The following is a 17739-nucleotide window of genomic DNA, read 5'->3' as shown; positions in this document are numbered from 1 at the left end:
TAAGACTATGGACATTGGGGATGATGATGTATGACTCCTTTTTAGTACAGTTAATCATAAACTCACTACCTCTTTAGTATAGGCCATTTTAAGTTAATTATAAAGTCATTAAGAATAAGTGAAACATCAATGAATTGGCTAGTATGCTTATTTGGCCAGTATGCTTATTTAGAAGGAAACAAGATCGAAACATCTATAAATTAACCTGAGGATCAAGGAATTGGTTAAAAAAACTAAAATTTAAAGCCAATAAGTTTATGAAGAAGAAAAGGCCTACTAAGGTTATCCAGGCTGATAAGAAGAAACAAACAGCAAACAAGTACAATTTTTATAAGAAAGAAGGGCACTATTAGAAATATTGCTAGAAATATAAAGTTTGATTTGAAAATAAATGTAATTCTCATGTTTTTGTATGTTTTGAATAAAACTTAACTGTGATTCTTCATAAAACTTAGTGACTTAATTTTGGTGCTACTTCTCATGTATCCAACATTATGTAAGGATTCATTACAATTTAAATCACAAACCTAACTAAGGATTATGTGTTATGGGAAATCATATGAATGCTCCAATTAAATGCAGAGGGACTCTGCTCCACTTAAATGCATAGGGACTCATCATTTGGTCCTTGATAGTAACTGCTACCATCTGGACTTATTACAAATCTTTATGTACCTTCAATTTTTAAAATCCTAATTTTCCTTTCAAGACTTGATATTTTAGAGTTTAGTGTTAAGTTCAGAAATAATTGTTTCAGTTTATTTAAGAATATTATTTTTATTAGTTTTGGTGTTCTTATTGATTATTTATATAGATTGAAACTCTTTTTTTTTTTTTTTTTTGCTAAATCATTACTTATTGTTCATAGTAATGTTGGAATTAAGCATGGTATGCTAAATAAAAATTTTGCTTTCTTGTAGCATAAGCATGTAGGTCATATATCCAAAGAAATGTTAGAAAGATTAGTGAAAAATGAGATTTTACCAAATCTAGATTTTATTGATCTTGAAATATTTTTACGTTGCATTAGGGGAAAGCAAACCAAACATAACAAACAAGAAGGGTGCCACAAGAAACACCCATATTTCTAAGTTGAACCTTTTAATACTCCATCCTTTGGTATTAAAAAGCATTTCATCACTTTTATCGACGACTTTTGACATTATGGATATATCTATTTACTTAATGAAAAATCTTAAGCAGTAAAAATGCCCTTGAAGTAAACATAAATGAGGTTGAAAAGCAATTAGACAAGAAACCCCTTCATTCTCATAATGAGAATATATATATATATATATAAGCCTATTTCTGTCTGATCAGGTATGGAATGAACTTATAAAGTGGAAGAGAATTGACTGGGTGGTAGAGTCGTGGAAAAACATGTTTTTTCCATATTTTGGACACGAAACAATATGTTACTACTAAATCATGAAAGAATTAGTACACCAACTAGTACGATTGATGAAGTAGAAATTAATACAAAAACAACCAATTTGAAAGCAATAGTTATGTTTCTAATCCTCCAAGCTACCAACTTTTCGCACTAATACAGATACGAAAAATAATGAAAAAAAAAAAAAGGATTCAATTGTCGATTGCTCCTATTGGAAATAGGATTGACTACCTTTTGTCCACGACTCTACTTCTATTAATATATTTTAATATATTATATTCAATATATTAATATATTAATATATTTTATTATATTTATATTTTTTTATTTTTTTCATTTATATTATATTATATTATATTATATTATTTCTATTATTTATTATTTATCCGATTAATTCTTAATAAATTAGTATTTGCAACCAAATAGTAAGATCTAATAAAGGTCGTGAATACTATGGGAAACCGGCTACACGGAAGGTAGTTTCACCTTTAATTACAGAGTAAATTAAAACATGAAAGGTTGTCTCATTGAAAGGAATTCGAATTGAAATTGTATTGCTTGATTGAAAGAAATACAATGCTTGGAAATTGAAATTGTAATAGAAATTGAAATGGAGAATGCTTGGAAATTGAAAGTGACTACTGAAATCTTAGATTGATTGGACTATTGGAGTCCTTGGATTGTTGTAATTGATTAAGTTATTGATTATTGAATTGGTTGGCTGAGTTGTTGGGGCCTTTTATATTACTGTCTGTCTAATATTTATAGTTTTCCCTATAGGTACTTAGAAGAATCTATAAGGCTACTTTTCATGTTCTGCAAATGATGGAAGGTAATTGCCCATTTCCTATAACTTCTCTTAACTCTTTATAACTTCCTTAAACTGCTCTCTTAGCTAGTCACTCACTCTTAATATCCTCTTCTAATGTTTATCTTATTTATTAACTCTTCTCAAGCTTTCAATTAATTAAACCAATGGAATTATAAAAAAAACTAATTTAATTAATCTTAGGCCTGAAAATAATTAATAAATAAAGTTAATTATTTTGGTCCAAACAATTGCCCCCGCACCTGGATTGGCTGATTAGGCCATTCTAGGTGGATCTTAATTTGTCTTTGCACAACTCTACTTTCGTGCAAAATTGAGGTCACCTGTAATATCTACAGTATTCAAATTTTACAATATAACTACCTCTTTTAGACCAATCCAAATTCTAAAGTGAATAAAATTTTTTTCTAGCTAAATGGGTTTTATCCTATCTAATCAGCATGTAACTTTTACCCATTTAATTTTGACTTCACCTTCTTCTTTCTCCTATACTTTCACCTTTTCTCATCTATCCAACTTTATCGAAACTCCATAGCTACCATTACAAATCCACCTAGTTTTCCTTTTCCCCTATTTTCCTTTTCTTTCTCTCTTTTCTTTCCCATCATTTTTTTTCTTTGTTCTATCTCTATCATGTGTTCTCCTTGCACGATCTATTACACACCACTATACCTCATCCAATGATATAATGCTAGTAATCTACCATCCCTCGCTGTCATCGGCCATTGGTGGTCCTCTTGCATGCTACTGCTTGTCTAATTGCACCTTCGATCCAAAGACCTGAAGGTTTTACGTAACATCACCAATCTTTTTCACTCAATTTTGCTTCTTCCAACACCCAATTTTAATTTTTAGGTACTATTTAAAGTATACATAACCTTTGTGATATCAATTTCATTCTATAATTATTGGGCATTGCATAGGTCCTATGAATTTTGTTACAGTTTGAAGAGATCGCAAGTGGCTACATATTGCAGGTACCTATATATTGTAGATACCTATATAACTTGATGAGTAATTAGTTTTTCGTTGGAACCTGGACATACGCTTGATCTTTCTTCTCTATTATTTGTTATTTGCAAAGATGGCTTCCAGTGCTTCCCTTTTGATCCACCAGATCCTGTCAATTCACAAGACCTATTAGTTCATAAGCACCCTTAGTCATCCTAGGATATCACTCATTAGCAGTGCTGTCCCTAGGCTAAGTACCATCTCCACCTTTACTCCTTGTGTTTATACTCCTCTAGTTTTCTAGATACCTGGCATGAACTCATCTTCCAAAGCCATTGGAAGTAACTTTTTGACCCACAACTGCTACTTATTGTTGTATGTACCGTGCTCTGCACTTCTCATGTAGGTTGAATTTATTGCCTTTTCAAAGATTGGCCTTGAACTTGATTGGCTAATTTTCTGTACCGTATTATTGTAAGGGAGACTATCAAAATTTTTACTAAGTGCCTTCTGTTGCCACTACAAGCGGTTCTTCCCCCAGTACTTCTATGGATTTTGGCCTCTTTCTTTGCAAGAATATGAGTATAATCCTCTAGCACTTCCTTATCAAGTGTTGATACTAGATACTTAGAGGTTATTTATCCAGCCTTATTTCAGAGCCACTTATTGACTCTAAGCTTTCTCTAAGGATTCCTTGCATGTTATAATCATTATATTTTAATGTAAAAAAAAATTAGCATACATGTAAATACTTGGATATTTGTTAAACAATGAGCCATGTTTTGGCTTTCTATTTATGAAAAGTGCCCATAAGGTCTATTTATTACATTAACCTTCTATCAACCTGATTACAGATGCAAATTAATACCATAATATGTTAGTCGTATGTTAGCTTTGTCTTTACATTGATTGTAGCCATGGGATCGACCATTTGAGACCATGGTTCAGCCTAGGAGAGGTCATGAATTGGCCTTAAGTGCTTCTTCATGCTTAGTGCTTCCCCATTAGCCTCTCGCAAAGTACGATGGCTAAGGACTTGGCATACTCTTTTATAGTGATTCATCATCATCACTTTGCTTCTATTCCTTAGAGAACTCATGATTGAAAGATATGGCAAACCTAACGTAAATGGCATAGGCCCCTCTTGAGGAGCTATTGGCTGGTGGCCTCGAGTCTATTGGTGCATCTTCTTCTCAAGCAGTTGAATTGGACTCATCATAGTTTTGGACATGTATACATGCAGATAACTTGGTGTTCCTAAGAGGATACCATATGATGAGCATAGGTGTAGATGAACCTTAGTTTCTCTGACTGCTCCTAGCTGAACCTGTAACTTTATGAGTTCTTTGATAACTCTTCTGAGATTTATGCTAGTTATGTTGAGAAAGACTCCTGGAAAGAAATGATCCTAATATAGCAGCACATTTTCCTTCTTTTATGGGAATTTAAGAACTCCCTTGTTGATATGATCCTGTATCACGCTTTTGAAAGCTCAACAGTTATTACTACTAAGGTCCCAAATATCATGATACTTGCAATAATCTCTACCTTTCATCTCTTCTTTAGTTGGGAGCTTGTGGTCAGCATGAAAAGTGATGAATTTCTCCTTCAATAGGAAATTAAGATCTCTTTTATTTTGCTTATGTTGAAGGTTTACAGGGAAGTTGTTAGTAGTATGCCCTAGAGCATATCATTTATTTGTATCTTGTAAACATTCATTAATCAATAAAGGCAATTATTATTTTCTGTTAATATAAATTATTTATATTTAATAAAAAAATCCTTTAATATCTTGTTTGATGTTCTATTCTTAAAGTATTAAAAATATGAGTGATAAAACATGCTTGCACAAGTATTATAAATTGTGGTTCATAGTCTAGGATACTTCATATAGGACATGATTTATCCAGAAAAGTTATCATTCATGTTTGTTTTCATAGATTAGTATGAGAAACTAATGAGATGGAATAGTGAGTCACATACCATAAGACAAATATGGTGGACACTTATATGATGAGTAGGCCGAACCAGTGATACTTATGACATACACATGGTGTTTACTCTTGTAAATGCAATGCCATAAAATCATACTAGCGCATATAATCCCTAGGCCTGAGATAATACAGTTATCTTGTATATAGGTGATTTGAGTTTAATACTGCTTTCATACTTATACTATGTATGAGTAAATGAGCATGTGTTGGCTCTTACTAGTTATATATGGAGATAGGTGTTAGTCAAAATGAGATCCGTTACCCTAAGTAAATAGGGATAAAATCCTATGTTCATTTAATTATTCTTGATGATCTAAGCTCCTGGCCAGGACAAATAGATTTAGTCATAAAAGAATTTCTGATAAGAAAGTCTTATTAATAAAAAATTAGAATTAAAAGATAACATAATATTCGATGCAATTAGAGTTTGACATAAACCATGACTCCAACTAGAATTGAAATTTTGTAACGGAGAGATTTTAGTGTATGGCACATATGATCAAGATTCATGAAGTGGAGATATAATTCATAATTAGTTGGGTAGTCATAGCATATAATGCTAGTTATCAACTATGACTTATGAGAGCTTGAATGAAATCAGAATTTTATTCTAATTTTTGAAATGGTTCCAATCTCATTGAAAATTAGTCATGAACCTAGAAAGTCACACACATAAAAGCATTTTGATCAAAGCATACTGTAACACTCTCACTGTAGCAATTCCGTACATTCTACTGTTCCGGTGACCAGTGTCGGTCCGAATAGCTAGAACATCTGGAAAAATATTTGGACTAGAGTGAGGAGTCATAAATAACTCAAATATTAATAAGAAAAATTTAGAAAAAAATTTAGAAATAAAATACAACTAAGTTAAACGAGCCGGTGCCCTAGCGATGGGTAACATAGTGGGAAGTTGTGGTCTTCGCAATTAGATGCCCTAAACCTAGGAAAAAATTCATGAAATAATTTTTGGGACTTCAAAGAAGAGTCATTGAGGTTTCTATGGCATTAGAATGCCAAGAAAAGGTTTAGAAAAATTTTTTGATGAGTACATACGATTTTGGCTCAATAAGCCAAACGAAGGGCATTTTGGTCATTTCGTCTTCAGATATGATTTTTGGCCAACTTGTCCAGTTAAGTAAATAATTATTATGACATAAAATACGATAAATATTGTTAAAAATTAAATTGAAAATGAGTAGAAATGAAAAAAAATGAAAGAAAAGCTTAATAATTACATCATGCTTGAGTAAGCATGATGCAATTAAAAGCCGTCCACCAATCACCATTAGACAACTACTTAATAAACTAATAAAAAGGAGATAAATGAGACAAATTGATAAACAAATCTGCATCTTCACCATGGACAGCAGAATCGGGAAAGAGGAGAGGAGGAAAAAGAAAGGAAAAGAAAGAAAGAAAGGAAGAACGAGAAGCAGAGAAGGGAAGAGGGAGTTAGTGCTGATTTTTTTTTTTTCTGAGTTTCTCTAGTAAGAAAGAACACTAACAAGGGGAAAAGAAGGGTTTTGGTCTAAGATACAAGAATTAAAAAGAGAGGAATGGAGAAGGAGGTGAACAGTAGCAGAAGCAGGGGTTCAGCAGGGGCAGCATGTTTCTCTTCCGTCCAGGTGAGTTTGGCTCAACTTATACTATTGATTTTTGGATATGTTTGAGGTATGTATGTGTAGAAGTTATGGTTAAAATTTGGTGATTGGTCAACGGTTGGATTTCGAGAAATATATTGTTGAACATAGGCTGTCTGTAAGTTGAATTCTAAATTTTGGCTACTGAATTTTGAGAAAAATAAATAGTTAGGATTCTTATAAAATTATGAAATTTGGTACAAATGATATTTGGGATGTTGAGGCTGCTGTGTTAAAATTTGGTGAATTTTAGACTTGTGGTTTATGAGATATAAATTGTTTTGCATGAGCTGTCTGAGTAAGACTGATTTCTGTAAAAATTCAGATTTTGAAGGGTTGAATGAATATAGAGATGATTTGATGCTAAAATTTTTACTGATATTGTATAGGGATGTCTTGAATATATGGTTAAAATATGGAATTTATCTAACTGTTATATCATTATATATAAATTTGAATGCACAAGCTGCCAGATCGAGTATTAATGGTTTGTGGATTTGAGATTTATGATAGGAGTTTAGTCCAATTTAAGGGGAAATGCTGTTGAATTTTTATTGGATATTTAATTTGGGAAAGTGAAGTTATAATTGATTAAGATTATTATGATTCTAGGAGAAATCTTGAAGAATAACAAGCTCAAGTTTGGTTTCAAAAAGGTTAGTGCTAATTTTACCTTTCTCCTTCTTCTAACTTTGAAATGTAGTAGAGTTATAAGGAAATTACTTGAAAAACCAAAGAAAATGTCCATGAAGAAACAACATAAAAATTTCAGCTAGCCTTGGTACATGGCTAGTTTGATGTGTTTGATGAGTTTATATATGTTTATGAATGATGAAGATGCTTATATATGCATTAGAAGGGAAGATTGAATGAGTTGCATGAATTAGGGGAGAAGGTGAGTTAGGGTTTGGGGCAAAATTTAGGTTTTACTCGTGTGTTGGTGAATGGAAGCTCTAATGGTCAATTAGTTACCATTTGGCTATGTTTGATTAGGAAATGAAGTGATTTGTGCCATGGGAATTGAGATTAGATGTGCTTTGGGTGACCTACAGGACTGGATGTGAGTCCAGCAAGTTTGGGCAGCTATAACTTGAGTTGTGTAGGTTCAATTGGTGCAAGGCTAATTGAACATGAAATTAGACACATAATGGCACAACTTTGATGAAGAAACCCTGTCCAGAAAACAAACTTAGGATGCCCTAAAAATTGACCAAATCCAGGTAACACACATTCTGCCTGGGCAAAATAACCAAATGAACAGTGTTCATTCATTTTGTCATAACTCACTGTAGAAATGTCCAATTGACCTGAACTTTATATCAATGGTAAGCTTAGGCAAATTAGAACAACTTTCATGTAGAACACAAACTCAAATTCTGGACTTAACTAAATGAAATTGCCAGCCAAAGTTGAACTACCAAATCTGGCAGAACAAAAAATTGCCCAGAAATTCTGAGTAAAGGCAATCCGACCAGTTATGGTGAAATAGCCATAACTTGAGCTAGAAAACTCCAAATGGGGTTATTCGAAAAGTGAAATGTAACTAGACACAATAAAGAACAACTTTGATCAAGAACATTTGGCCAAATTCTCTTTGTAGAATGGCCTAATGGAACAGTGAACTTTAGCACCCAAAATTGAAATTTTTGATTTATTTTCTATTAGTTAAAAGTATGGATTGGCAACTAATTCCAACACTTTTGGGAACCAAAATATGGTAAATCTATGTGATTGAAACTCATGTAACTATTATATATGAAAAAATCAATATTTTGACTTAAATGACCAAATAAGTAGTAACCTTACATGTTAAGTATAAATATTCAAGAAATAACTTTGTAATATGCCTTAGTAGGCCTAGTGTGATTGGTTTGGATAGGTTGGCATGCCAATAGGGTTCTGATAGTAGTACTGCGTATGGCTTCATGCAATTCTGTGATATGAAAGCCTATGGCTATACTGATTATGATGTTATACTTGGCTTTATGCCTTATTGTTTTTATGGCTTATTAGCCATTCTATCTGCACACTAGGAGACACATTGTGATCGATGGTGTGACGGCCCGAGGTACCTGGTACCCAGTGCTAGTTTACCCATTTATCCAGTTTGGTCATTTTGTATAGGTTACTTGGGCATGAAAACGTATAAATGTAATTGAATTGATTATTAAAGGAAGTAAGGAAATTAAATATCAAGATAAAGAATAAGAATGATTACAATAAAAAGATGCTCAAAATTATCAAGAAAACGATTAATAAAATGCTAGAAAGAGTTAATATCATAAGAATATTAACTACTAAAAATATTAGCAATTAAATAAATGAGTAAGAATATTTAATTATTATGAAAGAATTGAGCGCTTTTGAAGAGAAATAAATTAGAACAAAGAATAGTTAATACTAGAAATATTATATGAAATTAGATTAAATTCCAGAGCATCCAAATTTTGATCCATTTCTTTTTTTTTTTTTTATTATTGTATATTATTTTCTTGTTATATTATTACACCACTAAGCAGCAATGCTTAGCGCGATGGATTTGTTTCCTCGTGCAGGTACTGAAGGTAAAGCCAAAAAAAAAATATTAAAAAGAGATTTTGGAGTTTTGATCTGCAGAAGTGTCTGAAGTATTCAAGGTTGTCACCTCCTCAGCAATGCATGTAGATAGGGCTCACATTAGTTTGGCTATTTCATATGTAATCAATTTATACATCATGTAAATTATGAGATTATGTAATAATTTTGTAAATTATGTAAATTAATGAAATTTGAAAATTTTGCTTATTTGATTTGAGTATGAATGGAAATATATGAAAATAATTATGAAATTGAAATATATGGAAGAGATTTGAAATATGAGATGACTATGTGAATGATTGATGAGATAATTATGATTAGTATGGATAAGATTTTATTGTGAAAATGTTGTTGAAATTCAAACAGGTGAATAGTAAAACACGTCAAGCGATAATAAAATATGGGAAACTTCGTTAGTTTCTCCGTAAAAAAATAATTGATATTAAATTAAACGAATTCAAAATTTTTAAAGGAATAAAGTAAGATAAGTTAGGGTGCTCCGGCATCATGCCTTGCTCGGTTACACTGTAGTCGGGTGAGGGGTATCACACATACTTGATTTGATTAATTGATTAAAGAGTTTGGTTGATTAATTGAATTAACAAATTTAGTTTGCAATAAGATTGCAAAGGCCCTAGTATGACTTGAAACTAAATTTATTTAAAGAAGTATACAAGTTAATATTTAAATAGTTTAAATACAAACTCGAAAATTTACTAAATGAAGAAAATGAATTTTGGAGAATTTTGACTTGATTAAATATTGACTAATTTGACTTAGTCAAACTTTGACACTTTGACTTGGTCAAAGTAAAAGGAAGATTAATTAGTTAATGATGATTAATTAATTAATCTTGGCCTAATTAATCATAATTAATTAGATCTTAATTTCTTGATTAATATTAAGGGTTGACAAATGGACCAATGAGATTGGGACAAGAATTTTGATTAACCAATCAATATTCACCATTTGTTAACTAATATTAATCGAGAGATTAAAAGGAGATAAGAAAAAGTAAATGTTATCTTCTTCCTCTTCTCAAGCTAGCCGGCCATCCTTCCTCTCCCTCCTCTTTAATTTCATCTTCATCCTTGATAAAATTCAAGAGCATCAATTGTTGTTACTCTTGAACAAAATCTTAGGGAAATTGTTTCTCCTTACTTTTAATTAGAGACTCCTTAAAACACAACGTACTCTTTGTCCCTTCTTCTTAGCCACCCCCTTTTTAAAGAACAAGGAAGAGTTCTTGGTTGATCAAGGTTCCTTTGGTCAAGTGCTTGTGTGGATAAGCTAGAGAACTAGCACTTGAGAGTCTTTACTACTCGAATTTGGTGGGAATTGTTGATTATGCGCCTTGAGGGTATGTTATCTCCAAAACCCTAGCTTGATGTAATTTGGGGAAACTATTTTCTAATGGCAATTAGGCCTATTTAGCAATAGAAACATGATTTAGTGAAACTAAATGATGTATTTTTCAATAGCCTAATGTGATTGCATGATGCATGAAACACTAGGTTAAAGAAAAATATCAAATTGCCAAATTCTGCACCTATTGATAAATTGTTCCTATAATTGGTGCATTAATCCTTCAAAATTCATACTTGAATATGACTGAGATTGAGTTTTCTTCTAGAAAACCACCTTATTTAGGGTACCTGAAGCAAGAAAAACTTAGGAACTAATAGTAACCATATCAGCCTCAGCGAATTCATGATTGTTTACCTCTTAAAAGTAAGTCCCCATGATGGTTTTCTTTCTGTTTGACTCCTCCATGAGTAGCTTTTCATACTTAGCCACTTTGGAAGTGAGTTCATAGAAGTTTTTAAATTCCATCCCCTTGAACTTCTTCCTCAACTCGATGTCAAGTCCATGTTACACCATTTTGACATATTCTGCTTCCGATAAGAAAACCTTGCATTTGTTTCTCATCTTCTTGAACCTGATATTTAAAGTATCTACTGATTCTCCACTTCTTTGTATCATCCTTGACAGTTTTGCTACACACACATCAAGTTGGGCTTTGAAGAATTGAGTGTTGAATAGCCTTTCTATCTCCTGTCGAGAATAAATGGAGTTCCTTGGTAAGGTAAAGCACTAAGTGAAAGTAGCACCAATGAGAAAGTTGGGAAAAAGTGTAACACCCCCATACTAAGTAGCCTATACATTCTACTGCTTCGGTGACTAGTGTCTATTCGGACAGTTAGGATGTTTAAAACCATATTTAAGTCATCTAAAAAATTCATAAATAAAAATTAATAGAAATTATATGAAGGTAAAATGGAAATAAGAAAAAAAAAAGCATAATCAGTTAAATGAGCCGAGGTCCTGGCGATGGGTTATTGACCCGGGAAGCGACTGCGAGCTCAGTTACTACCCTAAATTCGTGTGGGACCCCATGACACCCTAGGTCAAGGGATGATTGCAAAGTTATTGTAAATGTGAAAACCATGGAAATAAAAAAAAAAGTTCAAATAATTGAATCAGCATTCAAAGAGCTACCGAATACTCTTAGGAAGATGGATTGAACCGACAAGGGGCATTTTGTTTAATTCACTCCTAGAGGTGACTTTTGACCTAAATGTCCATTAAAATGTAGGAAATTAAAATATTGAAAAATATATTAAAAATGAAGATGTGTAGGGAAAGAGAAGAGAAAGAAATGAAAAATTCAAAATTTAAATTGAATTATGACATAATGATGCCATTAGCATGACACAATAAAATTATAATATTAATTAATTCAATTTTGCAGATAATTATCTATATAAAAAGGTCAAAAAATTAAAGAAAATTATTGTCTTCTTCAACCCAAAATAGTAGGCCATCTTGCTCTCTCTCTTCCTCACCATTCCACCATTGTTGAGCTAGTAGAGCTTGACATCCCAACTTTTCTCCCATAATTTTCTTAATCCATCACTTAAAACCTTCAAATTAAGCTTCAAGGTGAAGATTGGGAGCAAAAGATTAGAAGAAAACCTAGAGATTTGAAGAGTTGAAAGAACTCTAATTGAGGTAGGCCACTTTTAAATTTAATTTGTTGTATACTCATAGAAATAAGTGGAAATTAAATGAAAAATGAAAGAAATATTGTTGTTTGGGGAAGAGGGAAATTTGGCCAGCCATAGTATAGTAAGGTTTTGATGTGCTTTAACCTAATTAAACATGGATTCTAGCTTGATGTGGGATGTGTATATGATTATTGAGTTAAGCTTGCACGAATTGCATGAAAATTTGTAAGGTGGAAGAATTAGGGTTTATGAAAATTAGGGTTTTGATGAAATGTTGACCAATTAGTATTATTATGCCTTATTGTGGTCATTTGGTGTATTTTGAGTTGAGAATTAACATGAATTGATGAATGGAATTGAGAGAAGTGATGATTATTGAATTGCTGAATTCTAGACCAATAAGTCCAGCAAGGTTAAATGGCCATAAGTATAGTTGTGTTGCTCCAATTGGTATGAGGCCAATTGGAGATGAAACTAAGGCCATAATTCCACATTTTTCATGAAGAAATCTTGCTAAAAACCTGGCCATAGGTTGGTCCAAAATTGGCTTGAATCTGAGTGACCTAATCCTGGACCTGGAAAAATGACCAAATGACCAGTATATGTTCAAATGACCATAACTCACTCTAGGAAGGTCAGAATGACCTGATTTTTGAACCATTAGAAAGTTTAGACCTAGGAGCATGTTTTATGAAGATCATGAGCCTAAATTCTGGCTTTTACTCAACCAATTTGTTAGAACAAGTTAGGTCAACAAAACTGACTAGAACCAAAACTAACCTGAAATCCTAGACAAATGGCCATCCAACCAGTTTTGGCAAAAATGCTGAAATTTAGCTAAATAGCCATTGACCTTAGAATGGTATTTAAATCATATCTCCCACCAGGAAACTCTAATTGGGATGAGCCAAGCTGTTCTGGAAACCTAAGAAACAGGGATACAACTTTGCTTTAGCAACCTTACCCAAATTTTGAGGATAAGGACCTCAAATGTGAGATGCAAAACCCTGACCTGAACCTGGAATCTTAATGCACAGAGTTTATGAGTTCAGGTCAGTTAAATTGCCATAACTCACCACACATAACTTTAAAAATTATGATTTTAATCCTGTGTGACTAGGACACATAGGGGAACAACTTGCATGGAGAATATTAGGCCAAAATAATATTGTAGCTAGTTCAATTGGCTAAACAAATTGAGGTTCTAGAATCTGCCTGGTTCTGGAACTATAAAGAGTCATTGGACCAACACTTGATAAAGTGACCATAACTTGAAAACCAGAACTCCAAATAGAGTGATTCAAATTGGAAAATGAAACTAAGACATAGAGGGACAAATTTTATGAAGAACGCCTCACTAGATTATGATTAAAACTAAGTCGAGATTGAGTTCAAAAGTCAAACCATAAAACTATCCAGAATTCAAATCTTATGAAACTTCATAAGTAACTTAAGTATGCATAACACAATTGTTGGATTAGTTATTAGAAAAATTTTGGATGAGTATTGAGACACTTTAATTATGTGTTTCAATTGGAAAGGAGCCTTCCAAGGAAGGAGAAAAATTAGATCAAGTCAAGACAAACAAAGGAGGTTTGTCGACAACAAATTTTAATTCCCTGTTTCTACTTGAAAATTTATTTGAATAAGTGTTGAGAATAATTTTTTTTATTATCATAGCCTTAGGAATTTTATTTGAGAAATAGTGTATTGCCTACTTTATAAATGAGAATTTAGAATGGATTATGATTAGTGATTTGTATGAAGTGTTTGAATGATATGGTTTTGAATTGGGTTCTGAAATCACACTTGGCATGACAATTCTATTGTGTTCCTTCTCCATCCATGGAGTTGAGTTTGACTGTGTTTCCTCCCTCCCTGGCTTGCCAATTGAAGTTGAGTTCAAATGAGTACTCATATTAGCCTTAAGAATTTTATTTGAGAAATAGTGTATTGCCTACTTTATAAATGAGAATTTGGAATGGATTATGATTAGTGATTTGTATGAAGTGTTTGAATGATATGGTTTTGAATTGGGTTCTGAAATCACACTTGGCATGACAATTCTATTTTGTTCCTTCTCCATCCATGGAGTTGAGTTTGACTGTGTTTCCTCCCTCCCTGGCTTGCCAATTGAAGTTGAGTTCAAATGAGTACTCATATAGCTAGCTAGCCACCTCCCTCATTAATTTCGATTAGTGAGGTTGTAGATTGCTTTATCGTGGTGTACAACACGACATTGATCATAAAATTTTGTGTCATGACTTAAGTTGTATCAATTATTGGCAACACTATTGTTCACAATTTATTTTGATAAATTGTTATTAAAAATATTGGCATCAGCTTTGTGAATTATTATTATAAAAATTTTTAAATTTCTGCTTACCAATGGATGATTATATTTTTAGTGAATTTTAAAAATTATTGTTGTACACCACTGAGTAAGTTACTCAGCGAAAGCTTTTTCTAGCTGTCGCAGATAGGGAGAAAGATAAAGTAGCAAAGTGAGATGCTTATAACTACAGTTGAAGAAATTTTGGGATATTTTTTTAGTATAATATTTATACCCTTGTAAATTTCTTTTGATGTAAATTGTTTATTTATATGTATCTCTAGAACCAAATGAGCAGTTGTACAATAAAATTTGTTATAATATTATTTTGTTCTCTTTTCCTTGAATTTAAAATTTATATATGAATCAAACTGAATTGAATGATGTTGAGATTGATTGAAATTGTGATGCTTGGGTTGATGAGATTGGATTGTGTTGGTTTAAATGGAGTTGTAGACATTACATGTATTGGAAGTATTTTTAACAGATTTTGAAGAACTGTTTTCTTAAATTTTAGCCGGTACTCTACTAAAATTTCTGTAAAATTTTTGAAATCCTGAATTAATCAAAATTCAGCTTATGATATAAACTTAATTTAAAAGCTTTTTAATAATTATTTATTATTACTTTATATTTTAAAGTGAATTCAATTTGTTTAAAATCCCTTATAGTATATTTAATGAGTTATCGGTAGGCGAAATTTGGTAATTCATTAGATATACTATGGGATAATGTTATTCCTTATAGAGGGATAATATGTGACATGTTTTGGTAGTATCATAGCAATGTTTTGAAATGAGTTTTGAACTATGAATTTGAAATATTTTCTTCAATTAGTACAACTGCTCAAATGTCCTTAATTGATACATATGATGCATTTACATCATGAATATGAACTAATGAGGATAATTCTCCTTGTGTTGGTTGTCAAGGAGTAGAATCTCTGTAAATTGAAATGGAAGAAGGAGATAGTTCTATGAAACAATCAGTTGTAGCTGAGGCACAAGGGGAGGCCCCAGTTCCTCAAAAATGTTAGTGGGTCAGCAGCACTAATTCCCCCTCTGCAGTTTCTTGCTCAGTTCGCTCAGCAGATGGCTACCTAATTCAAGCAGATGGTTGGAAATGTTCCTCCACTAGCACCACCACCTCCAGTTCAACCAACACTCCCAGTCAGACACTATGAAAAATTAAAGAAGAATGGGGCCGAGGAATTCAAAGGCACAGTTGATAAGCACATTTGTATAATATTTCATGGCATTTAGAATAGCAATCTCATGCATAGTTATTGATTTCATTAACTTTTGTAAATTCTAGTGCCAGGCTCTAAGTTCCATGTTTCTGCAGTATTTCAGGTGTTTTGGTGAAGTCCTAGAGCATAGGAGTGCGAAGGGAAGATTGGAGAGGCCAAAAGACTAAGAATTGCTGCTGATACAAAGTACACGGGCCGTGTAAGAATAGCCACGGACTAGTGTAAGATTCTACTAGAAGAAATTTAGAAAAGCCGAGGAAGAAGCAAAGTACACGGGTCGTGTACCTTGACCAGTGTAATATCCCCGGACTCATGTAAGTCTCTGCCAGCCAAGCTTGAAGAACTTTTAGAAGAACAAAAGTACACGGGCCGTGTACTTAGACCCGTGTAACCTTCTATGCCAATGCATGATAGACTCGTTTAGCTCCAATAAGTTACACAGCCCTGGGCCGTGTAGTGATACACAGGCCTTGTATCTATCAATAATCAGTTTTCTTAATTTCACTCTAGTTGCAGTTTTTGACAGGGAACAAGACTCCTAACACCTTAGGGACTTTAAAAAAGCCTAACCCTAAGACATTCAAAAAAAGGAGGAGCTGCAGAAACACAAAGAGGAGGACGAAAAAAAAAAAAAAAACACACACACACACACACACACACAACAAAAGACAGAGAGAAATAATAGAGAAGAGGTAGAAACAGCAGAAAGAGATCCAAGGTCTAAGGAGATAGAGATCCAGACACAGCAGGTCATTACTTTCTCATAACCGTCTAGAAGAGCAGGACATCAGTATCAAAGAGGAGCCTTCAGTCAAAGTTTCAAAAGATCAAATTTGCATATCCTTTTTGGTTCCCTTGTTCTATTTCTTCTAGAGGATTTCTTTTTACTGTCTTTACCTTTTTATCATGATGTTTGCTGAACTCACCATGAGTGAGTAGTTTTCATATTCTAGAATTGGGAGAGTAACCTTGTAATCATTATTATAGATAAACATTTAGTTTTGTTTATTGGATTCGAGAATTATTTCTTGATTTAATTTCTTATGAACTTAATGCATGCTATGTGTTGGCGCCCACTTAATATTGATTATAAATATTAATTGAAGGACTGAAAGGTGAAGATTAATATTACAAAATCAAGATTTTGAACCTAGGAATTCTAACCTAAACATAGGCTGATTACCTTTGCAAAATTTCAAAATTGGTCAAAGACCTTAAAGGGTTTTAATTAATTTGATCGCCATGAAAGTCGGGTTTAAGTTAATTAAAATACACCTTAGGTGCCTTGAGAGAGGACTTAGGATACCTTAGGATTAATTTTCATCAAGGCAAACGATTCTCAATCCAGTAAATAAACAAGATAACATCCATAGTAAGATTCAAGTCTGAAATCTTAATTCTGGAATTGTTTCAAAATAGATTATTTCATTTTAAGTTTATCATTCTAGTGTTTAAAATAAAGAACTTTCATTCCCTCATTATTCGATAGCCTAAATAGTCAAAATCACTGTGTAATTTGGTAGTTACTAACTAAATTTCTCGTGGGACGATACTCTACTCACTACTCTATTACTTGTTTGCGATCAGTGCACTTGCGGGGTTGCAAAACTAGCAAATAAGTTTTTGGCGCCGTTGCCAGGAAATTGAATTTTAGTAATATTAAGCGATAAGTAATTTAGCTGATTTAGGTATTTTCATTTATTGTTTAATTTTGTTTAAATTATTTCATTCTCTTATTCTTTCTCAGGTTATCGATTTGTTAT

Source organism: Hevea brasiliensis, chromosome 5 (assembly GCF_030052815.1).
Source record: "Hevea brasiliensis isolate MT/VB/25A 57/8 chromosome 5, ASM3005281v1, whole genome shotgun sequence".
NCBI lineage: Eukaryota > Viridiplantae > Streptophyta > Magnoliopsida > Malpighiales > Euphorbiaceae > Hevea > Hevea brasiliensis.
The sequence above is the reverse complement of the archived record's forward strand: the minus strand, read 5'-3'. Positions refer to the sequence as shown.